The following is a 26,546-nucleotide window of genomic DNA, read 5'->3' as shown; positions in this document are numbered from 1 at the left end:
ACCCTCTAGGAAGTGTCTGGAAATTAAGAGTCCTTTAATAATTTCTTATTGAACACATGGAAGTGGTATTTGACTTTGACCTTGATCGAAGGGTAAGATCTGGACAAGTAAGCTTGGATAGTAGAGGAGAGGCTTGAATAATTTTTTTAGGCAGAGAGGATCTCTTGAGCAAATTCAGAGATGAGAAACACATACTGTGTGTAGGTTGGTTTGGCTAAAGCACCGACCATACAAAGAGAAGTTTGTTACATTAACTTAGAAAAGTTGGTTCAAGCTAGATTGTGAAGGGTCTTGAACGTCAGCCTAAATATTTTGGTAGGCAGTAAAGAGCCATTAAAGAATTCGAGCAGATTAGTGCAATCAATAATGCATTCCTGACATTTAGGCCGAAAGTGTCTAGTTTTGCCAATTGGCAAGTTTTTCACCTGTTGAGATGAGTTTTAGCTATGTCCCTATGTGATTTTTCTCAGCACAGCACCTTGGCTTGCTAATAATTTATTTCAAATCACTTTCACTTAAAAAGAAGTAGAGAGGGTAGTAGAGAAATAAAATGCCTGAGAAATTCCTGTAATTCAAAATAGACAAGGTTTTCCTCCTCCTCCTCCTCCTCTTCCTCTTCCTCTTCTTCCTCTTCTTTCTCTTCCTCCTCCTCCTCCTCCTCCTCCTCCTCCTCCTCCTCCTCCTCCTCCTCCTCCTCCTCTTCTTCTTCTTCTTCTTCTTCTTCTTCTTCTTCTTCTTCTTCTTCTTCTTCTTCTTCTTCTTCTTCTTCTTCTTCTTCTTCTTCTTTCTCTCTCTCTCTCCTTTCTCTTTCTTTCTTTCCTTCCCTTCTTTGTAGGTGTCCTGTGGAAAAGAGTACCACACTTATCTTTTATTTGGTGATGAACAAATGTAAATCCCCAATGTTGGTGAAGGAAAGTTAAGAGAAGTTTGTTTGTACTCTCCTGGTTTACACTGTAAGCTACCATGTGGGAGGTCCAGATAGAAAAGTTTCTCCAATTTACTGTTGGTTGGTTGGCAGCAGCTGCGAGAGCTTGGGAATTGACTTCCTCAACCATGCTCAACTCATAGCTGCACTTCAGGTTGTTATAAAATGAACTCAGGGTCATCATGGGCTCCGAAGACCACACCAGCCCTTCGATGTTATTAGATTAGTGATGCGGGCAGCTCTATGGAAGTCAAGAGGGAGAACGCAATGAAATAAGACTTGGCAGGAGACCCAATGTGATAGATTAATTGCATTAATGGTTCGAATTCCTTTCTCCTCCCTATATCCACACGGCAACCATGGAACTTTGTAGCACCTTCCCACTCTGAATCTGATGCTGGGTTTAGCCATGTTACATGCTTTGACCACTGGGATGTTAGCTAATGTGACTCAGGCTGAAATTTAAAAAATGTTTAGGTGATTGGAACTGCGTTTGCACCTTGGCTATCACCATAAGAACATTCTCGGGCTCGCCTGTGGGAAGATGAGAGAAATATGGTTGCCCAGTTACTCCAGCCAGAACTATCCTAGAGTAGCTGACAAGTAGGCAACTCTCACATATGTGGGCAAGTCCACACAGCTGACACCAGACGGAGTCAGAAGAGCTGCCCTCCTGAACACGACAGATGTGCAAATGGTAAATGCTATTATTGTCTGCAACTGAGGTTTTGTGGTTGTGTGTTACATGGCATTATTGTGACAACAGATAACTGATACAGCCAATGACTATAGTTGGTGTGGGAAAGGGACATTTGCAGAGTCAGGCAAACACCTGGGAGTTTCATGCCCCATGGCTGTGGCACTCACACCTGAATGAGTCTCCTTGCTTCCCTTCTTGTCTTATTAAAGCAGGTGCTATTTTCCTTTCTCCCTAAAGTTTTAATTTTTAAAGTTGAAGTTATACCTTTATCAAAGTTGAGAGAGAGAGTATAGCATGGTGTATATTCTTGGGTTCACGAATAGCATTTGCAGGATCTATAAACTAGGATGGGAAAATACTGCATTTTTCTTTTCACTAATGTCTTCCCACAATTTACTCTTGAATACAGGCAGCTGAATAATACATGGTTGTGTTAGCAGTACCTGAGAGACTGTGTCAAGAATAGAAACTGATATTTTTATACTCCATTAGTGTTATTGCTCATGGCTACTTTGGAATTGTGGTAGATATTAGACCCATCACTGAAACGTGCTGTTAATGTGGTAACAAGGTAGCGCATATATTGTCATGTTGCATTTTAAAATATTTTGATAACTCTATCGAGATACAATTAGACTCTACCGGAATTCTATGGGCTTTTAATATTTTCAACATCTGACACAAAGGAGATCCTGGGCTTCACCAGAATGCCAAGGGGTAAAGGCTTAGAAAATGTTAAGAACCCTTGGTAGAGTGTTTGAGAGTGGTCACACTAGATCCAGTCTGCTGGATTATACTCCAGCTCTGCTGCTTACAAGCCCTGTAATCATACAGTAATTACTTAACCCCTCTGAGCCTCAGTTGTCTCATCTGTCAAGTAGAAATAATAACAGGGAAAAACTTGTAGAATTGCTGCGAAACTAAATGAGGATAATGTGTGCAGACTGCTTAATACAGCACATGGCTCAACATAAGTGTACCTTATCTTTCATATCTTTAGCTCTAGTAAAATATTATTCTTCATGCGTATTGTTTAAAGGTTAAATCGTTGTACAAGCTTTCTTGCATAAAATGCCAGTTCTCTGCCCCTTTTGTCTAGCCTTCCTTTCCCCAGAAACCATACTTGTAAGTTTTTAATGGACAATTTTGATATTTACTTTTCTGTATCTAAAGGATTAGCTTGTCTTGCTACTTGTTGATTTTTCAGTTTTAGACATTATCTAAGAATTGGTTCCACCAGACATGCATTTATTTATTTATTTATTTATTTATTTATTTATTTTTGGGACAGAGTTCCACTCTGTCGCTCATGCTTTAGTGCAATGCTGTAATCATGGTTCACTGCAGCCTCAAACTTCTGGGGTCCAGCAATCTTCCTGCCTCAGTCTTCTGAGTGCCTGGGGCTACAGGCACATGCCAGCAGGCCTGGCATATTTATTTATTGATTGTAGAGACAGAGTCTTGTTCTGTTACCTAGGCTGGTTTTGAACTCTCAGGTTCAAGTGATCCTCTCACCTCAGCCTCCCATAGTGCTGGGATTATAGGCGTGAACCATTGAGCCTGGCCAAGATGTGCATATCCTTGCCATACTGTCATCCTCCTAATCAACACCATGATTTTGATTAGATCAATATTGTTTGTTTATATTATCATGACTGTGTAAATGCTATTCACAGTTGAGCAATGTAGTACATTACGATTACTTTTCCTTTCCTGTAAACTTGGTTTTCCCTGGAGCTATTGATTGTCTTGTCTTTTAAATTTCTATGTTCTTATTAGTAATTGAATCTAGTCTTTTCCGTTTGTCTAAATCTCTTCTTTTCTCAAGATGTAAAGATGTTTTGGTTGTTTTCTACCTATTTAATATTTGTGAGTAATATACACTGAGCCTCTAGGTCTGTTCCACCATGGATTACTAGCCCTTTTATTCTTAGAGCACAGATCTCATCTTGTAATATTCCTTATCAGTCATTCTGGGGATTCTTTTCACCTCTTTCCTGGAGACTATCTCTTATTTCTAATATCCGGTATCTTCCCTGTGGGTTACTCTTTCTACTTTGTGGTTCATGTTTGCTAGTAGTTTCTTGAGAAAGGAGTCATAGAACTTCAAAAAAGGATTTGCATGTCTGAACAATAATAAATAACATATCTTGATTGGTATGTTAGCTAGGTATAGAATTCTAGCTTGAAAATACATTTTCTAATGAGTTTTAAAGACATTCTGCCCCCCTCAAAGTACCACTTCCTTCTAGTATCTGGTGTTGCTATTAAGAAGCCTGAAGACTTTTTTTTTTTTTTTTTTTTTTTTTTTTTGAGATGGAGTCTTGCTCTTGTCGCCTAGGCTGGAGTGCAGTGGTGTGATCTTGGCTCCCTGCAATCTCTGCCTCCCAGGTTCAAGCAATTCTCTGCTTCAGCCTCCTGAGTAGCTAGTATTACAGGTGCCCACCACCATGCCGGCTAATTGTTTTTGTGTTTTTATTAGGGACAGGGTTTCACCATCTTGGCCAGGCTGGTCTTGAATTCCTGACCTCATGATCAACCCACCTCAGCCTCCCAAAGTGCTGGGATTACAGAGGTGAGCCACTGCACCTGGCCTGAAGACTTTTTGATCATTTGTCTTTCATATGTGTTATTTTTGCCCATTCTGTTTTGAGAACTTAAAGGATCTCTGTCTCTGGTGTTCTAAAATTTCATGATTATGTCATTTAATTTGGGTTTATTTGGATCCATTTGTGCTGGGCATTCAATAAATTTTCAAATCTGAAAAATTATGCTATTTCTATATATTCTTGAATTATTTTAGATGCCTCTCTTTAATTTTTTTTTGTTCTCCTTTTCCAGGACTTTTAATAGATTACATGTCATCACCATGTAATATGTACATATGGGAGTATAATTTTGACTTTGTCACATGACTTCGATGACCTTGGCAATTAAAATTTTTTTTGTTTTATAAATTTAAGGTGTACAACATGATGTTTTGATATACATATGTATAGTGAAATAATTGCTATAGGTGAGCAATTTAACATATCCATTATCTCACATAGTTACCTTATTTTTTGGTGGTTATGCCACCTAAATTCTACTCTTTTAGTGCAGTCCTCATGCAATACTGTAGAGCTTTGTTTTACTCATTCTACATAACTGCAACTTTTTACTTTTAGACCTGCAACTCCCTATCTCCTCCACCCCTAGCTGCCTTTGATAATCACCATCTACCCTTTTTTTTCTGTGTATTTGAGAGTTTCTTCCTTTAAAAAAAATCACATATAAGAGATATTATACAGTATTTTTCTTTCTGTGTCTGGCTTATTTCACTTAACATAATCTCTTCCAGTTTCATCCATGTTGTCCCAAATGGTAGAATATCCTTCTTTTAAAGCTGAATTATATTCCATTGTATACATATACACCTCAGTGTTTTCATCCATAAGAACATTTCAGTTGTTTCCATATCTTGGCTATTGTGAATAATACTGCAGTGAAGATGGGAGTGCAGATATCTCTTTGGTATGTTGATTTCATTATCTTGGATATATACTCTTAAGAGGCATTGCTGGCTCGTATGGTAGTTCTTTTCTTTTCTCTCTTTTCTTTTCTTTTTTTCCCCTTCCTCCCTCCCTTCCTCCCTCCCTCCCTCCCTCCCTCTCTTCCTTCCTTCCTTTTCTTTTCTTTTCTTTTCTTTTCTTTCCTTCCCTTCGATCTCCCCTCCCCTCCCTTCCCGTCTCCCCTCCCCTCCCTTCCCGTCTCCCCTCCCCTCCCCTCCCCTCCCCTCCCCTCTCCTCTCCTCTCCTCTCCTCTCCTCTCCTCTCCTCTCCTCTCCTCTCCTCTCCTCTCCTCTCCTCTCCTTTCCTTTCCTTTCTTTTCCTTTCCTTTCTGATGGAGTCTTGCTCTGTCACCCAGGCTGAAGTGCAGTGGCACAATCTCAGCTCACTGCAACCTGTGCCCACCGAGTTCAAGTGATTCTCCTGCCTCAGCCTCCAGAGTAGCTGGGTCTGCAGGTGTACACCACCGCACCTGACTACTTTTGTATTTTTGTAGAGACAGGGTTTCACCATGTTGGCCAGGCTGGTCTTGAACTCCTGACCTCAGGTGATCTGCCCTCCTTGGCCTCCAAAAGTGCTGGGATTACAGGCGTTAGTCAGTGTGCCTGGCCGGTAGTTCTAGTTTTAATATTTAAGAGATGATCCACATTGTTTTCCATAATGGTGGTACCAGTTTACATTCTTAACCGATAGTGTACAAAAATTCCCTTTTTTATTTTCTACATATAGGATCATGTCAACTACACTCTTACTCACTTATCTCTTGTCTTTTATATAATAAGTTTGAATAGGGGTGAGGTAATATCTCAGTTTGGTTTTCATTTGCATTTCTCTGATTATTAGGGATGTTGAGCATTTTCTTATATTTTGGCTACTTTTATATATTTTCCGGAGAAATGTCTATTCAGGTTCTTTGCCCATTTTTAATGTTATTTGTTTTCTCGTTGTTTAGTTTTATTTTGTTTGCTATTGAATTGTGTGAGTTCCTCATATATTTGAGAAATTAACCCTTTATCAGAAACATGGTTTACAGATACTTTCTCCCAATTCATAAGCTGCCTTTTCATTTTGTTGATTGCTTCTTTCATTGTACAGAAGCTTTTTAGTTTGTTGTAGTCTCATCTGTTTATCTTTTGCTCTTGTTGTCTGTACTTTTTGTGTCCTATCCAATTAATCATTGCTAAGACCAATGTCAAGGAGATTCCTCCCTGTGTTGTTTTCTAGGAATTTTATAATATTAGGTCCTATGTTGAGGTCTTTAATCCATTGTGAGTTGATTGTTGTATATGATTTAAGATAAGGGTCCAAATTTATTCTTTTATTTGTGGATATCCAGTTTCCCTAAAACTACTTATTAAAGAGACTTTATTTTCCTCATTGTGTGTTCTTGGCATCTTTGTCTAAAATCAATTCACCATAAATTTATGGATTTATTTTTGGACTCATTATTCTTTTCCATTAGTCTATGTGTCAGTTTTTATGCCAGTATCATACTGTTTTGATTATGATAATTTTGTAATATAATTTGAAATCAGGTAGTGTGATGCCTCCAATTTTGATTTTCTTTCTCAGAACTCCTTTGGCTATTCAGGATCTTTTGTGATTCCTTAACATCTTAGAATTTTTTTCTATTTCTATGAAAAATGCCACTGGAATTTTGATAGGGACTGGGTTGAATCTGTAATCAGTTTGGAATTTTAAACATTTTTAACAATATTGATTCTTCCAATCCATGAACAGGGGTTATCTTTTCATTTATTTGTGTCTTCTTCAATTTCTTTCATCAATATCTTAGTTAAGTAGTGTACAGATCTTTCAGCTCCTTCACTGAATTTATTACTAAGTATTTCATTTTTTGATGCTACCATAAATGGGATTAAAATTTTTTTTTTCCAGATAGGACATTGATGTACAGAAGTGCAACTGATTTTTGTATGTTGATTTTTTATCCTGCAACTTTAGCTAATTTGTTTATTAGTTCTAACAGTTGTATGTGTGTTGTGTGTGTATGTGTGTAGTCTTTAGGGTTTTTCTACATATAAGATCATGTCATCTGCAAATATGGGTAGTTTTACCTCTTCCTTTCTGATTTTGATGTCTTTCTTTTTTTTGTTGGACTGCCCTTATTAGTAATTCCAGGACTGTGTAGAATAAAAGCAGAGAGACTGGGCATCCTTGTCTTTGCACCAGATCTTAGAGGAAGAGTTTTAATTTCCCCCATTGATTTTGATGTTAGCTGTAGGCTTCTCATAATAACTTTTATTATGTTGAGAAAATTTCCTTCTATACCTAATTTATTAAGAGTTGTTATCATGGAAAGGATGTGGAACTCTGTCAAGTGTTTCTATGCATCTATTTAAATGATCATGTGTTTTTAAATTTTTTATTTGGTTAATGTGGTGTATCACATTAATTGATTTGTGTATGTTGAATTAAACTTGCATTCCAGGGATAAAACCCACTTGGTCATGGTGTATAGTCTTTTTGATGTGTTGTTAATTTTGGTTGCTAGTATTTTATGGAGGATTTTTGCATGTATGTTCATTACAGATATTGGCCTACAGTTTTCTTTTATTGTAGTATCTTTGTCTGGCTTTGGTATCAGTTTGGAAGTATTCTCTCTAGTTCTATTTTTGGAATAGTTTAAGAAGAATTCATATCAATTCTTCTTTAAATGTTTGGTAGAACTCAGCTGTGAAATGCTCTGGTCTGACCTTTTTATTGTTGGAAGGTTTTAAATTGCTACTTCAATTTTTCATTTGTTATTAATCTGTTCAGGCTTTTTATTTCTTCTTATTCAGTCTTGGTAAGTTGTATGTTTCTAGGAATTTATTTCCTCTAGGTTATCCAATATTTGGCATATAGTTGTTCATAATAGTCTCTTATTATCCTTTTTGTTTTTGATGTGTCTGTTGTAATATCTCCACTTTCATTTCCGATTTTATTTTTTGAATCATTTCTCTTTTTTTCTTAGTTAATCCATCTCAGAGCTTGTTGATTTTGTTTAATTTGTTTAAAAAACACCTCTTAATTTTGTTGATTTTTTTGCTATACTTTTTCTATTCTCTAGTTGATTTATTTCTGCTTTGATCTTTTTCATTTCATTTATTCTGCTAACTTTGGGTTTATTTTGTTCTTTTTCTAGTTCCTTGAGATATAATTTCAGATTGTCGAGATTTTTCTTTTTTTTTTTTTCCATAATGTTACCATCTATTACCCGAAACTTTTCTCTTAGAAATTCTTTTGCTGCTTCTCAGAGGTTTTCTTATGTTGTGTTTCCATTTTAATTTGTCTCAAGATATTCTTAAATTTTCCTTTAAATTTCTTCATTGACTCGTTGGTTATTAAAGATCTTCCTTTATTTTACCCTCTCCAGAGAAACAAAACCTTTTGTCTTTTTCAAAGTGGAGACCAGTTACTCAACTTTGTGTCAAGAGAAAGGTGATCTGCATATCTGTAAACTTAAGACAATTTTTAACAATCTTTCTTACTTTTATATTCTTTTCTCCTGCTTGTAAATTATCTAATGGCACCAGTTTCTGAGCTTTCTGAGTATTCTGTTATCTAAGTCGAGTTGTTTGCAGTTTTCCATACTTCCAACAGAAGAATCTGCTAAGTCATTTACCACTTGTTCATGTGACTTCCAAATTTGAGAATTTTGTTGTGCCTTTGTTTTCATTATTTTGGGTGTATGCCTTAAAACTTAAAGAACTTCTGCACAGCAAAAGAAACTATCATCAGAGTGAACAGGCAACCTACAGAATGGGAAAACATTTTTTCAATCTATCCATCTGACAAAGGGCTAATATCCAGAATCGACAAAGGGCTAATATCCAGAGTCTACAAAGAGCTTAAACTGACTTACAAGAAAAAAACGAACCACCCCATCAAAAAGTGGGCAAAGGATGTGAACAGACATTTCTCAAAAGAAGACATTTGTGCGGCCAACAAACATGAAAAAAACTCATCATCGCTGGACGTTAGAGAAATGCAAATCAAAACCACAATGAGATACCATCTCATACCAGTTAGAATGGAGATCATTAAAAATCAGGAAATATGTTAATTATATTTTAATAGAGTTACACAAGAGAGAGAAAATAATTGTGTGTGTGTGCATCTCTGTCTTTCTGTTCATGGGTGTAACCCATTGTGATTACCCAGTTTTTATAATCTTCACATTGGCATCAGAATGATCTTTTAAAAATGTGACCCAAAAGATTATGTCCCCTAGATGAAAATCTCAACTGGCTTCTTTTAACACTTAGAATTAATGCACATTCCTTGTCATGACACTGCATGTTCTGGTGCCTTTCTACTTTTCTAACTTATTTTCATACCTTATTTAATACTCACTGTATTTTGGTCATGCTGGTCCTCTTTCTCTTCATCATAGATGTTAAAATTAATTCAACCTTTGGGACCGTTGTCCCTGCTGTCTACCCTGTCTGAAATGGTCTTTCCTGGATCTTCTGATCACTAGTTCCTTGGTTTCATTTAGATCTCAGTTCAAATGGATCTTTTACACAGAAGCCTTCCTTCCCACTCAAAACATGCCTGGGGTAGAGGCTCTTGCTAATTACGTGTTAGCTAGTGTGTAAGTGAAGGAAACTCTTTTAATGACCCCCTCCTTCTTGAAATGTTCCTGCCTCATAGAGCAGCATCCAACAGCCTAGAACCTGGAAGAGAGCCAGAGGGAGGAGGTGAAGGTGAAGAGTGTAAATTCTGTGCTTTAAGAAGTTACTTCCACATGGAGGATTCTATGCTTTGTGCCTATCCTCCATGGTGGGCTTCTATATAGCATTGTCTACCTCGGCTGCTTTCCTGTGGCTTATTGCCAGACCAGGAATAAGCTTGCTGTCATAGCTGGAGAGGGGCAAGTACTTAAAACTAAGTCAGACCTGAAAAAAAACTGAAGTTTTGCACCTTAGGTTTTTCCTTTATTATATCTGTTTTTTTTTTTTTTTGGCTTAGTAGTAGTCTCTGAATATTTTTGCTTATTAAATCTAAAAATAATTGTGGACAATAATATGTCCCCTCAAAAGGTTTTGAATTGACACCTACAATTTGTATCTTAAGTTTAAATAGTTGCCAAGGAAGTAATTTTCAGTGAATTATAAATAGTAACGTTTTAAAATAAAACTGTCGCATTGTGCTTAAATGTATCCATAAGCAATTAGAAACTTACCATCATATAGTAAAAATATACAAGAGTAATTTATTTTTGGATAACAGGATATTTTGCATTCTTAGGTGAATATCGTTAGGCATGGGTCAAAGTATTGATTTCTAACACTAAGCTTTGCCCTTATCAGAAATGTTTACAGGACAGGCAAATCAAGGCAGTCCTGTGGAGCCCCATGATTTAGTGTGGCTTCCCGCACTCCAGTATTTCAACCAGACCCATTAGTGCCTGGTAAGTTTTCATATCTCTAGGCAAGACACCATGGTAAAATTCAAGATGAATAAAGGGCATGTCTTTCTTTTAAAGTGAAAGAAGATGATTGAAAGAGAACATGGAAGCAGAGAGCCTCTGCAGGAGCCTGTTCAGGCGTATCAGTTTTAGGAAAGAATACATTTGGAAGCTGACTATCAGGACATTGATTTCTTGAAAACTATGCCTGTCCAAACGTTTCTTGAAAAGACTTCATCCCCAGGGGCATGTGCACCCACCTTTGAAGGCCACATATTTACCTGAAAGTGCTCTCTCCTGGGATTCTTCCCATCTCTGGCTATGTCTTTCATCCTCATTCTGGCATTCTGGTCATATGCCTTGTTCCTAAAAGCTGGCATGCTTCACAGGCTCTGTCCATGGTAGACATCTCTTCTCGGTACATAATTTCCTTTGATAAACTCATCCATACCCTATATTTGCTGATCAATCTCAAGTCTGTATCTTCAGACCAGACCTCTCTTCTGAGCTCTGGATCCATGTAGCCAAATTTAAGATGACTTTCCACTCTGTGACTCCACACGCCACTGCCGTTCTGACCAGTATCACCCTCCTCTCCTTCCGTCATGTATAATCCTCCACCAATATCCAACCACTTATAGTTTCCTTAGGGAATCATGCTTTCCTGTATCACTGTCTTTTTGCACATGCTTTCCTAGAACAGCCACACACGTGAGTCAGCCTGTCCACCTCATCCCTCAAGTACCAGCCTAACCATTACCTAATTGATGATGCTTACCCTGCTGTCCCAGGCAGGATCTTTCTCTTATGTTCTCACTATACTCTGTCCTATATACACAATTAAGACAGTTGTCTTTTTGTTTTGTAGTTGCTTATTTGCTTGATCTAATTTGCATTCATTCATTTGACACACATTATTGAATTTCTAATATGTAATTGGTAATCTGTTAAGTCTTGAGAGAAGAAAGACAAAGAGAGCACTCACTTCAAGAGGCTTATGTCTCTTGAATACCCCCCTCATCGATTCACTTCTTCTCTCATTCTGTTCTGCATTCCTCCCAGCAACTGGACAGGAGTCACTGTATTAAAAGAGGCTTAGTAAACAGAGAAGCTCTGCAAGTAAATGAATAGATCTAACCTTGGTGCTTTGGACCTTGTGAAGATGCTTTGAGATTTCAGCTGTAGGTATCAGGAGGGTATATGCTGATACTAGGTACCCTCGAAGGATTTATGGCCTCACTCAGAGTAGTGAGAAGGGTGGTTCGTATATTTGTGTGTGCATTTGATTATAAATTATATGCTCTATATTGTCCCCTAACTTCTGAGAATAAAGAATATTTCCTATTTTTAAATGACGTAAGAAGTCGGTTTTTCTCCCTGACAATTTGTGTTCTTTAGTGGTTATAGCCTGCTTCCTCCCTACTACCTAGCAGCTTCTGTCTCTGTCTCTATCTCTCTGTCTGTCTCTGTCTCTCGTGCCCTCACCCTCTATTCACTTCTTCTCTCACTTGGTTCTTCATTCCTCCCAGTGACTGGACAAAAGTCACTGCATTAAAAGAAAGGAAGGAAGACACTTCCAAGGCATTAATTTTTCAGAACCATGGACAGAGGGGTTCCTCAACTGTTTTGCTCGTGGTGTTCTTACTTGCTGGGTTTGAGCCCAGTCTGGAGATGGGGAGAACGGTGGGCTAAAATCACGAAAGAAGAGCAGGCAAAGGTGGGATGCTGATAACTCCTGGTGAGGCAGAACCTGCACGTGGTGCCGTCAATTCCAGGCCTGTTTATCTAAATGTTGATGGGTGTCTTCATTCTCTTGACTTTGTGCTGAGGCCAGGCCTTCGGCAATGAAATTTGTCAGAGCAGGGAGGAAGAGCACAGCATATTGACTTCCTAATTAAGATTTCCTAGCGTTAGGATTTAAATTGGCTTTTGTTTCCTGTGCAAACACTAATGGACAAAGAATCAAGAGTGGCTGATAGCACACTGGTTGGAAAACAAGGGGCATTTGCAGATGGATTAGGAAAGAACATGTCACACCCAGTTAATCGAGATTAGGGAATAACCAGAGTGTCTGTGCAAAAGAATTTGAAATCCCATGTAAGCTGGCTTCATAGGCTTGCTAATGGAATTTGTGCAGTGCCTGAGACTGAGGGGACAGAGAAGAAATGGAGACATGTCAAGTTAATCTTTTTAAGAGTTTTTCTTTTTCTTCTCTAACTATCTGAACACTTAATTGATTTTTCAACCAGCCAATTTGGGTAACATAGTAAATACTTATGGTAGAATGTATCTGAGGTTAAAAGCCCGTATTTAGGCGTCATATATACACATCACCTAAATTTAAGTAATTGATCTACTTTTTGATTTCCATGTAACCTTGGGCAAGTTATTTAATTTCCATAAAGTCCCAGCCCTATATAGTCCTTGTGAATGGCAGTCTTGGATTTGTACAATGCATGAATCTCCTGGCTGTATACGGCTGCTGGAAGTCTCATCATCTCATCTGAAAATAGGGATGACATCTTCCTCATGGCAACGATGGGAGAGTTAGATAGGTTGATGCACATAGATTGCTTAGTTGGGTAACTGACATAGAGTAGTTGTGTAATAGCCATTGGTTATTAATATGGTTATGTGCCAGAGATTTTATAGGATTATTAAATGTAATCCCCACAATCAGTCCTATAAGGAATACCTTGCCCAAGGTCCTACAGCTAGTAACTGAAACCTCTTGCCTGAATTTAATTTAGGCAGTCAAACTCCAGAACCTGTGCTCTTAACCCGCATGTCATGAATAACATGTGCATTTTCCTTCTTACCTTCCTCCCTCCCTTTTTTCCTCCTGCCTCCTTCTCACTGCCTCTCCCTCTCTGCATCCATTCATCTTCACCATCATCATCGTCACAATCATTATCATTAGTCTCTGTTATTTACCTGTCTGTCTACCTATCTCTATCAACCTATCTTTCTGTTTTCTATTTACACATATTTATGTACATATAGTTAGCCCAATAATACAGAGAACAAAACTGAAGCTTACAGAACTCAACAGACCCCAGATAACTGAGCTGGTTTTGTAGTCCAGAGCTGTCTGACTCCAAAACCTGTGCTGGAATGATTTTTTCACTACATCAAGATTATGACTAAATGTAGTTGTAATTCTTTCTCAGCACAGTTATTTTCAATTGCACTGGTATGAAAGAAAAATATGAAAGTGTCAGCTCTCTCCCTCACCCATTTGTGCTTCTAGCAAACAAGAAGGCAAATTTTAATAAGAGGCATCAAAGCTGATATTTGGGGGATGGATGGTACATACTTTCAGGAATTAGGACATCACCCTTTATCACTCACGCACCGTTATGAAGGCTGTGATGGCTTCGTGTCTGGCTGTTCTGTCCTTTTTCCAAGCACCACCACAAATACTACTACTGTTTTAAAAGCAGTGAGCTCGCCTAGAGAAAAGCGGCACCCACAAAACGTGTGACACGCCCTGCACATGTTTATAGAAAGACACTCTATGGAGCCAGCACAATTATCTGCGGTAACAGAGGAGGGTTGGCAGCATACAAATCTAAAACAGCAGGCAACCCTCGAATCATCACTCTTTGGCTTTGCAATGCATAGAATTCATTGGGATAATTTTGCATTTGATTAACTTTCCTAATTAGGTTTCCCATAAACCAGCATGACCTCTTCAGCATCTCTCCCAAAATACATAAATCCCTTGGCAGTAGCTTCCAGTAATTTGGGAGCTGACTCCTGGTTAGTGCCCTTTTCCATCTTTGTGTCAATTGCTCAGACGTATTGCCTCTCTCCATAATGTCCTGTGCTTCAGCCCACCCTGCTCACTCTCAGTAGATGACCTCACTCCAACCCCACCAAGAAAATGAAGACCTGCCAGCATAATTTTGTTCAATTTCTCTCACATCCATCTCCAAAGAAGATTTCTAAGTAAGCATGTGTCATAGCTTTCCTGGAAACTCATTTTTAATTATTCTTTCCTATTTTCCCAGGAAACCTTAGAAATCCTTGGAAATGCTAATATTTTTGAACTGAATGCAAATGTTCCTGGATTGCCTGTCTTGGACCCCAAATGACACAAACTGCTTTGTGTTCAGATATTCAGTGGAAAAATACAGGCACTTGCCCAAGTCTACTGCTTTCCTTACCACTTCAGAGGAAGAGGTGGTCCCCACTCCTTTCCAAAATAAACCATCCTCTGTGTCCTGGTTCTGATTTCCTTTCAGGAGACAATGATATTTCTTGTTTTCTTCTATTTTCGAGCTCTTCATTTCTACTGGCTTCTTTCATTGGCCTCCAAAAATACTTTGGTGGTCTCCTTACAAAAATAAAAATAAAGCAAAAACTCCTTACAAACACAACAAGAAAGAAAGCAAAAACTTTTCTGGAACTCAGCATTTTCCTCAAGCTTCTCCTTGAGGAAGGTAATTTTTTTCTTCTCTTTGATTGCTGTGATTTGTCTTTATCTCACTCATTACCCAACCTGCAGTGATCTTGCTTTTGTTTTACCTTTTCACTGAACGTGTACTTTGTAGGGAGACCAATCATGTCCATGTAAACATTTTTCACATGGTATTGTTTTTGATGTCTGTTCTCTCCCACTAGACTTTCTGCTCTGTGAGGCCAGGGAGCCTTATTAATTCTGTGTATCAGAATTCCACACAGGTTGTAGCATATTGTAACCATATGAATCTGTTCTCATGCTGCTAATAAAGACATACCCAAGACCAGATAATTTATAATTTATAAAGGAAATTTATAATTTAGCTGACTCACAGTTTAGCATGGCTGCAGAAGCCTCAGGAAACTTACAATCATGGCGGAAGGGGAAGCAAACACGTCCTTCTTCACATGGCAGCAGCAAGAAGAAGTGCCAAGCAGAAGAGGGAAAAGCCCCTTATAAAACCATCAGATCTCGTGAGAACTCACTATCACAACAACAGCATGAGGGTAACTGCCCCCATGATTAATTATCTCCCACTGGGTCCCTCCCATAACACATGGGGCTTATGGGAATTACAATTCAAGATGAGATTTGGGTGGGGACACAAAGCCAAACCATGTCCATAACTTAGCTAACATTCATAGAATGAAGGAGCTCTGCAAAATTCAATGCATCCTTTGCATTGTCACTTTGACGGTCTTCTGAGATGCGTTTGCTGCTGCTGACTCTCCATCCTTCTTGCAATTCTCATATTCTGGATTCTAGGCTATAGCTCTTTTTCTCTATTCTTATCTCAATTTGCTCCTAGAAGTAATAAATAGGGTCTCATTTATCCTGTACCCCTAGTGTCTTACACAGGATTGTAATGAATTGAATGGGTGAATCACACTGGATATGTAAAAAATTCCTGTATTCTGCTTTCATTCCAAGTCAGGTATTACCTAAATAGGTTTTTAATTCTGAGAAATGTCTGGTCTCTTTCGTGTGTGATAGTTTGAACTCCACCTTATTTATACCCATGGATCGTAAAACACTTGCTGCTAATAAGTATGGAATGCTCTCTTTGTATTTAACCTCACATTTTTTTGAAATAAGTAGCCTAAAGAAGTTTTAAATCAAATTTCAACTAAGATATCTGATTGAAGGTCAAGTGTGCCTTATCTCTTTTGCAAGAAGAAGCAATAAATGTGCCCAAAGCTACCTGCAAGATGAGTGGTTAATGTGAAATTAAAAGCTAGACTTACTGCCCTCAAGACTATGTGATAGGCTGATTATAAAAACCACCTTAATTCTTCATACCTTCCTGTATCCTTGCCCTTTGCAATGTGATTTTATTCAGCAGCCTTCTCACCCCTGCCCTTGCACCTTGGCTGGTTTTATGACCTGCTTTGGCCTGTGGAATGGGTGGAAGTGATTGTGTGCCAATTTCCAGTTTCAGCTTAGGGCTGAAGCAGTGTCTGGCAGGCTTCCATTTGTTGTCTTAGAACCCCATCATCTCCATGTGAGCAAAATCAGAGTAATGCATTAAAGGAAAAATCATGTGAGGTGGAGGTGAATCACTTCAAATCATACCATCCTAGACCAGCCGACTCTCAGCCACCGGCCTGCTGACTGCTGATACATGAGCCAGCCCAGCCAAGATCAGCCCAGTTCAGTCCAGCCCAGCCCAGCCCAGGAACATCACTCTGTAAACCTACAAATTTATGAGCTAAATAAATGCTGGGCATTTCAGGACATTATATTTTAGGATGATTTGCATATCTAGACAATAGAAAAGGCTGAATCAAAATTGTCTGATTGGTGTGTCTGACCATCTTAATGATGAAATCATAACAACTGTCTGATTGAGCCAGCTGTTGTCTTGACTGTTTTTTATAACAGCTTTATTGAAATATAATTCACATGCCATACAATTCATCTATTTTAAGTGTATGATTCAATAGTTTCTAGCATATTCACAGTTGTGCAACCATCACCACGATTAATTTTAGGACATTTTATAGCCCTCTTCCGCAAAACCCCATACCCATTAGCAATCACTCCCCACTTCTCATAACCTTCTCCCCCAGCCCTAGGCAAACACTAATCTACTTTCTGTCTCTATAGATTTGCCTACATGGAAATAGCATATATGTGGAATCATGCAATATATCATCTTTTGTGATTGGCTTCTTATACTTAGCTATGTTCATCCATGTTGTGGCATCTATCAGTACTTCACTTATTTTTAGTACTGAATACTATTTCATAATTGGGATATAGCATGTTTTATTTTTTCATTATTCACTTGATTAACATTTGTGTTGCTTTCACTTTTTTGGCTATTATGATTAATGCTGCTGTGATCATTTGTGTACAAGTTTTTGAGTGAACATACATTTTCATTTCTCTTGTATATGTACCTAGGAGTGGAATTGTTTAGTCATATTGTAACTCTATGTTTAATCTTTTGAAGATTTATTATATCAGATCATATCAGATTATATTCCAGAGTGGCTGCACCATAGTTCATTCCAACCAGCAGTATATGAAGATTCTAATTTTTTCACATCCTCACCAATACTTGTTATTATTTGTATTCTTGATTATAGCCATCCTAATGGGTATCTTGTTATGTTTTAATTTGCAATTCCTTGGTTGCTAATGATGTTGAGATCTTTTCATGGGTTTATTGTCACCATTTGTATATTTTCTTCGGAGACATGTCTATTCAGGTCCTTTGCCCATTTTTAATTGGGCTATTTCTCTTTTTATTGTTGAATTATGTCTTGATTGCTAGTTGCTGTGTCTAACGCTAACATTTCAGTTGAAATTCAGTTCCCCAATATTTTTTACTAAACATTGCTTTAGGTCAGTGGTTCCCATCATGACTGACCATCAGATATAAAACCTTTTTGAAAACATGACATTTGGGCTGGGTGCAGTGGCTCATGCCTGTAATCCCAGCACTTTGGGTGGTCGAGGCAGGTGGATCACTTGAGATCAGGAGTTCGAGACCAGCCTGGCCAACATGGTGATACCCCGTCTCTACTGAAAATACAAACATTAGCCATATGTGGTGGCACATACCTGTAATTCCAGCTACTCAGCTGAGGTACGAGGATCGCTTGAACCTAGCAGGCAGAGGTTGCAGTGAGCCAAGATTGCACCACTGCATTCCAGGCTGTGTGATGGAGTGAGACTTTCTCAAACCAAAACCAAAAACAAAACATAACATCTTGGGCCCCACCTTTGGAAAGTCCAATTCAATAATCCAGTAGGGAAGGGGAAAGTTCAGGAGTTTGTGTTTCAATTAAAGTACCAAGGTGACACTACCAGTCAGCTAAGTTTGGAATCACTGTCTTGGCCCGTATATTCCTAGGGGAAGTAATGTTGAGAATGAGGGGACTTTCTTGTGTATTGCAGGTCAATATCAGGAAGAAAATAAAAGCTTCCAACTCCTGTACTTTGGTATATTATTTTCACTATGTTTTGTAGGTTTAATAAATGTTGCGTTTGGATAGAAGCAATGAGTAAAGGATGCACGGGTTCAGCTGTAATACTTTATGAACAGCTATTGAGAAGTACAGACTCACTTTCTGTAAATTGTAACTCACAGGCTCCAGGGGAATAAACTAACAAGAACTCAAAGAAAAAAAACAAAGATATTTACTATCCCCTGCTATGCTCAGTAGCGGTTGTCCAAATAAACCCCTGCCTGGGAGATGGGGAGGGGAGTGGGAGAAGGAGGCACTGAGCAGATTGTGGAGGACGGTCATGCAGAGATGGGAGCAGGGGAATGGTCTTGAGCATATAAAATCAGGGTGTAGGTAAACATCATCAGCTTCCATAGTCCAGATTCAAATTCTGAGAGAAAAGTGCCATCATGGACCCTATAACAAAAGGTCTGAGAAGATCTCCAACTTTTGGGCTGAGCACTACTGCTGGCAGTAATAAATGTACTTTTCAACTTTACTCTGTAAGAATTCTTTACAAAGAGATTTACAAGAGTTAGTTATGTAACCAATCCATTTAAAAGCAGGATATGAATTTGTAAGCCATCATCGCGCCTGCTTAAATTAGGACAGAAAAAAGCCTAGAAGGAAGTAAACCAAAAGATTAACATTCTGAACATTACCATTTTTCCAAAATCAGAATTAAGTGATTTTTTAAAAAATTAGTACATTTCCTTTTCGAGGTAGGTAACATTTAGATTTAAGTGCATGGAATCAAGAGCCAGGCTGCCTGGATTTAAATCCTAGCTCTGCTACTTATTAGCTGTGTGATCTTGGAAAGATTAATATCCACCTCTGTCTCAGTTTCATCTTCTCTAAGATAAGAACAATAGTAAGATATTCTTCACAGAGCTGATGTGATGATTAAATGAGCTGATCTATTTAAAGTGCTTGCTATGGGTACCTGGCATTTTAGTAAAGACTATATATGTTTTAGACACATATATAGTCAACACTATATATGTGTTTACTAAATAAATGTATAGTGTTTACTAAATAATATCAACATCACCACGGTTTTAATGCCATTGATTTTTTGACTGGCTCATTCATTTATTCATTCAATTCATTCATTCATTCATTCATTCATTCATTCATTCATTCAGCATTTGCCATGTGCTAAGCCCTGCGTGAGGTATTGACGATACAGAGATAGAAAGGTGGGGGTCTCGTTCTCAAGCTCATGAAGTTCCAATAGAAAACCACTCTCCTGGCCAGGCGCGGTGGTTCACGCCTGTAATCCCAGCACTTTGGGAGGCTGAGGTGATGGATCATGAGGGTCAAGAGATGGAGACCATCCTGGCCAACATGATGAAACCCCGTCTCTACTGAAAATACAAAAATTAGCTGGATGTGGTGGCCCGCACCTGTAGTCCCAGCTACTCAGGAGACTGAGGCAGGAGAATCGCTTGAATCCCGGGAGGCAGAGGTTGTAGTGAGCAGAGATTGCACCACTGCACTCCAGCCTGGGGTGAGAGAGCGAGACTCCATCTCAAAAAAAAAAAAAAAAAAAAAAAAAGAGAGAAAGCAAGAAAGAAAGCCACTCTCCTTTTCTCCCTTTCACTTTGGGTGGGGTGTTCACAGCCTCAGGCTGTATCTAGTCTAGAGGACTGCAGAGCTGGTGCCATGCCCATTTACTGAATTCTACTTTATTCTGTTTCTGTTCTTCACCGTTCACTCACAATAGTACCTTACGCACATTGTGCAGTTAATAAGATGCAAGGCAGCATGCTGAGTGCTTTCTAGACATCAGGGCATTTGAGACTTATGTTTCCCCTTCAGGGAGAATATTCTGATTTCCATTCTTCAGATGAGAAAAATAAGCCTCTGCAAGGCCAAGTAATTTGCCCAAATTCATAGAACTACTAACTGCGAACCCAAAGCAGAAACTATTAATGGAGACATGATTTTCTCTCTGAAGTTTCAGTTCATGCCTGTTGGAATAGGCGTTTTCATTAACCTCTTCAGCAGTAGGTCCTAGTAGATTTGCTATTGGGTTTCACATCACATGGAACCAGGTTTGTGAAGAAGGTGTGAAGGTTGAGGAGATATCCGAGTCAGAAGAAAGCATTCATTCAAATGACTCATAGGTTGCAGTCACAGAAATGTAGTCAAAATTCCTCGCCAGTAGAATTAGATCCTGTGTCTTTCAAACCTTTCTCACCTTCCCAAATTCCAAAGTGATGAACATTCAGATGAAACTCCTCAAGATACGAGGCAGAGAATTCCTTTTTGTAGGAAGTATGTACTGGGGATTTTTGAAGAAAGGCGGCCTCCCAAACCCATCTTAAATGTATTTTGCCCCATACTTGGAGATAAATATTATTTCTTATGTTGAAGATGAACCCCAATCAAGGTAGTGTTTCCAGCCAACCCATCCTCCCTGTGCTTTGAAAGACTGTTGTGTGCTTCTCTGGCTTCCAGGACACAAAGGGCTAATAAGCCATAGCCTGAGTGAGTTTTTATAGAAAACTTCTTTCTTTTTCAGTCTGTTAAAGTTTGGAGAAGGTGATGAGGAAGATTTGCTGCTTTATCTCAGTGCATTCAATGCAAATGTTCAGCGCCTGAAGAGACATTCAATACCTGACACCATGTTGGTGCTATATTTTGGCTGCCATTATTATCATGGAAATTGTTTGGCAACTGGAAGGAAACAAAAAAAGACTTTGATTCACATGGCTGATTCCAGATTCTTAGTCTTTGGACATTTTTGTACATTAATTATTGAGTTCATTTGGCATTGTGTTTCTGCAGTCATTTAAGTTCTGATGAGCAAAACCCCTAGAGTGAAGTTGAAGTTTGTGCACACAATTCTCTGCACTCCTCAGCCTGGTCTGAACCCCTGGGAAAATTGTGCCATAATAGGAATTAACCTTTGATTGGTTCCTTTCCCTGTAATTGATGAATTCACAGCAAGATTCAGTTTTGTGTTTGTTTATCATTCTTGTGGATTTGGAAAGTAATCGGGCATTAGCTGGTAAAAACTTAAGGTTTAGCTTTGTTGTAGGACTTGTTTAAAACATGTTTATGGTGGACTTTCAGGTGGTATGACAGGTAGGAAGAATGATTTGTAAAAAACAAAATAGGTTGAAGATTGGGCTCTGCCACTCTGCCATCTATGGTGATTGAAAGATTTTCTAATGAATCAAATTTGCCATCTATGGTGATTGAAAGATTTTCTAATGAATCAAATTTGCCTTGCAAATATGTTCGTAAAGTATGCAGTGATCAGTATTTCAGGTTACGGTAGGCTAAAGTTGCAAGGTTTCTGGAGTCCAGCTGTGGGTAGAGTGAAATACTGAGGGATAGTGCCTGCTAGGTCTGGAGTACCTACCAAACCAACCTCAGGTTTCCAGGTGGAATGTAATGCTGGGAAAATGTAGGCATTCTTTCTATCTCATTTTAGTAATACAACTGAAGACAAAGTCTTTCTAGCTATAGGAGCAGAAGAACAGGTTGAAGAGAGAGAATTAAACTGAAGCCTAATCCAGTAGCTTTCCTGTTTTATAACCTTTAATAGAGACACATTTGTTTATTCTTGCAAATATCTTCTGAAAAATAATAGATTCATGGAGTAAGGCTACGTTACTGGCTTAAGGTTCCACAGCTAGTGATTTCCAGGGCAAGTTCAAATCTGGGCAATCTAGTAACTGAAATAAGGTATTGCATTTAAAGGGAAAGTTATCCTAATTAGAATATACACCTAGGTAAATGTTTGACATATTTATTAATGTAAATAAATTTAATAAAACACACTTTATGGTGTTCCAGATACGATAAAGACATCTAATTCTACATAGGAAATGTTAGGGCTGGGTAGAAATTCTCAGAACATCTAACTCAATTACTTCATTTCATAGATTAAAAACAAATAAACAAACAAAACGAACAAAAACCATCAGAGAGGGAGAGAAGAGAAGCGATCCACCCAAGGCCCTCCCAGTTAATAAGCTGCAGAGGTGGAGTTTTTCATCTTCCAATGCAGTGGACCATACTTTTCTCAAAATGCAACCCACAGGGTTTTTCAGAGGCTAACATATGAAATAATGGAAGCATAATTCTGAAGCTCAAAGTATTTTAGGTTATGCATACTACAAATATCCTTGGTTGTAAAATTGGGGTCACTTACTTGGGAGAATATTGAGGAGTTGAAAAATGCCTCTTCATGGGATATGAAAAATACTTTGTCTGAAGCAACTGAGCTGCTTCACATCCAAACCTATCATTCATCCATCCATTCATTCATCTATACATTCATTCATCCATCCATTCATTCATCCATCCATTCATTCATCTGTACATTCACATCCTAAATTCTTTTCTTTCCCTGTCCAACATCCAGTCAATTACCATGTTCAACATTGTAGTTCCTACCTCTTTAATATATTTTGCATCTACCATCTCATCTCCATCACCACTGCCCCCACCTACAGTCCCCAAATTTGCCCCAAGTCAGGGCAGCATCTCAGTTCCCCTGGCCATACACTGCAAGAAGAAGAGTCAACCTGCTCTTCTGCAATGTCATTTCCTAGATTAAAATCCTTCTAGGCTTCACCATAGTTGCAAGATAATGGTAATTTCATCTTTTTAGCATAGTAGGCTCTCTATGACCTCTTCCACCAACTTTATTTCCTCTCACTGTCCCTACCTCCCATCCCTACCACCACCTGTTAGCTCAGAACATATCTGATACACATGTGCTATCAATAAATGTTTGCTGAACTGGTGAATGGACAGCTACAACAACCCACTTGCCCTTCCCTGAATGTGCCATTTGCTCAAGGCTTTAAAGACAATAATGGAAGTAATAGTAAAGGCAGCTACTAATATTGGGTGCTTATGTTAGACCAGGAACTATGTAGATAATCTCATTTGATCTTCTCAATACCCATAAAGTTGGTTCTACTGTTTCCCTGTTTTTACAGAACTGAGATAACTAGGTAACTAGATAACACTCCAGTTGGGAAGTGTGAAGCTGGATTTGTGTCTCAGCCTTTCTGACCTTAGAGCCACCAGTATTCATCATCATTATGCTTACCACTTTACTACTTCTATCCCTTAGAATATTCCTTCCCCAGTGCTTGAAATCCCAATCCCCCTTTTTATCCAGTTCAATAAACTCTTATTTTGTCTTTTATTATTTTATGTTATTTTTAAATTTTTTGTAGAGACAGGGTCACCCAATGTTACCCAGACTGATCTTGAACGCCTGGGCTCAAGAGATTTTCCTGCCTTAGCTTCCCAATGTGTTGGGATTATAGGCATGAGCCATGGTGCCCAGATTTTTGTTTGTTTGTTTGTTTGTTTTGAGAGGGAGTCTCGCTCTATTGCCCAGGCTAGGGTGCAGTGGCCGGATCTCAGCTCACTGCAAGCTCCGCCTCCCTGGGTTCACGCCATTCTCCTGCCTCAGCCTCCCGAGTAGCTGGGACTACAGACGCCCGCCACTACGCCCGGCTAGTTTTTTGTGTTTTTTAGTAGAGACGGGGTTTCACCGGAGATGGTCTCGATCTCCTGACCTCGTGATCCGCCCGTCTCGGCCTCCCAAAGTGCTGGGATTACAGGCTTGAGCCACCGCGCCCGGCCTTTTTTTTTTTTTTTTTTTTTAAGACAGAGTCTCACTCTGTCAACAGGCTGGGGTGCAGTGGTGTGATCTTGGCTCACTGCAACCTCCACATCTTGGGTTCAAGCGATTCTCCTGCTTCAGCCTCCCGAGTAGCTGGGACTACAGGCGTGCGCCACCACACCCAGCTAATTTTTGAATTTTCATAGAGACAGGGTTTCACCATGCTGGCCAGGATGGTCTCCATCTCTTGACCTCATGATCTGCCCACCTCAGCCTCCCAAAGTGTTGGGATTACAGGCATGAGTCACTGTGCCCAACTGGTGCCTGGCTTTTTACTTGTCTTTTAAACCCTAGGTCAAATATTACCTCCTGTGATCCTTGTATGTCTTCCCTCTTTTTCTGTTTGTTCTAGGTTCCCCTCTTCTGTTTTCCAAACACCAACTAGGGTTGTAAACCCCCATAAAATTGCCCAGTATGATTCAGTTTCCTACTTTTACAGATGAGGCGACTGAGGCTCAGAGCAGGAAAGAGACCAGCCCATGAACACATTCCAAGTGAGACGCAAACTCGGACTAAAACCCAGGTTTCCCAAAGCCCAGTCGTGTTAGGCCATTCTTGCATTGCTATAAAGAAATACCTGAGACCAGATAATTTTAAAAGAAAAGAGGTTTAATTGGCTCATGGTTCTGCGGCTGTACAGGAAGCGTAACACAGGCATCTCCTTCTGGGGAGTCCTCAGGAAGCTTCTAGTCATGATGGAAGGTGAAGGGGGAGCACACATCTCACATGGCAGGAGCAGGGGGGAGAGAGAGATGTGGGAGGTGCCACACACTTTAAAATCATTAGATCTTGCAAGAACTCACTCATTATTTTAAGGCAGTACCATGAGGATGGTCCTAAACCATCCATGAGAAATCCACCTCCATGATTCAGTCACCTCCACCAGGTCCCACCTCTAACACTGGGGATTACAATTCACCATGAGATTGGATGGGGACGCAGATCCAAACCATATTACCAGTCCATTTCACCACTACACGGGCCTTTTCCATATTCTTGCTGGTTTTTGTAATAGTTGGTAAAGTTCTTCTCTCATAGAGTAGCTGTGTAACCTTGGGCGAGAGGCTTGATCTCTGTGAGCCTCACTTTCCTCGTTGAAATTGCACCTAATGATATTGTTTATACAGACGTGTTTTGTGATAATTAATTGAGAGAAGCTGCATAACGTGTTTAGCGCAGTGGTCTGCTGCATTGTACAACTCCAGGGGCACCATTCCCATTGGATTCCTACATGTTTGTCCTGTTCAATAAATAGTACTTCAATCATTGTTTTTTATTTGCTAAGAGATGCTTCTCTTATGTACCTCCTTGCCTAGGTTTTCCCCCACTGTGGCTTCTTGTTCCCCATGTGAAGGCTGGATGCCTTGGGAGCTAGGGGGGCTAGCTGACTCTGCTCTCCTGGGTTCAGACCCGCAGCCTGGTGAGAACACCAGTCAAACCAGTGTTTTTTACCATTGGGTTACTCAGCCAAACTGATCTGGACTTCCTAACCTCTGAATATTCCCTGTACATCTACTGGCTGTAAAAGTGACTGGAAATCTAGCAACCCTGAACAAATGAAAGAAGTACAGTGTCAGACGGCTTTCAAATTTAAAGGGCAAATGCTACTTTGAAGAAAGGTCTCTTGATGAGGTTGTTCTTTCATTTACAACAGAATGTGGATGCAATCACCTGGAACATCAGTACAGAAGTCCTGGGTATGAGGATGACAGTCCTTAGATTTGAGGGAGTATCAAGTCCTTTAGGAGCAGGCAATATTATGAGCCTGTATCCAAAGTGAGTTTTGGAATTGAAATTGCAGGGCTGTGATGATGAGCTGTTAAAACCGGAAAGACTCGAGATAGATTCAATCTGGATTTCCTACTTTCTGCTTGTGTCATGTTTCACAAATTACTTGGTACTTCTAAGGCTCAGGATCCTCATTTATAAAATGAGAATATTCACAATATCTGTGTTGGAGGATTGTTCATTTGTTATTAGGTAAATATTTATCAAGCACCTAGGATGTGTCTGTCCTAGACGCTGGGATAACATCATTGTCAAGAATCAAATGAGTTAATATAAGGCAAACACTTCGCTCAGTGCCAGCGTGCAATAAAGTGTGCAATAGATGGCAGCTATTTGTATCACATTTTCTTATTCACTAAACTGAACCACGATGTGTTTTGAAGGCTGTCCTCTTCCCATGCATGATATGCAGGATCCTTGTAATTTCAATAATTGCCTGATCCATAGAACTAGAATGCGGGGGAAGGGAAGAAATCCAAGCACCAAAATGCTGAGCCAAGGGTCACAAGATATCAAAAGCTTTCAGGGGATGATGGAAGGCTGTCCCCTGAGACACGGCTTCCTAAATTAGGGACAAAGGTCTCAGTGGC

At 39.3% G+C, this 26,546-nt stretch overlaps 1 long non-coding RNA gene across 4 annotated transcripts in view; it reads left to right on the top strand.

The window, feature by feature from the left end:
* LOC135965311 (uncharacterized) overlaps positions 1–26,546 on the top strand; it is a 199,017-nt gene that overhangs the window by 8,076 nt on the left and 164,395 nt on the right. The window lies entirely within an intron of this gene.

Source organism: Macaca fascicularis, chromosome 10 (genome assembly GCF_037993035.2).
Source record: "Macaca fascicularis isolate 582-1 chromosome 10, T2T-MFA8v1.1".
In the NCBI taxonomy this organism is placed as follows: domain Eukaryota; kingdom Metazoa; phylum Chordata; class Mammalia; order Primates; family Cercopithecidae; genus Macaca; species Macaca fascicularis.
The sequence above is the reverse complement of the archived record's forward strand: the minus strand, read 5'-3'. Positions and strand labels throughout refer to the sequence as shown.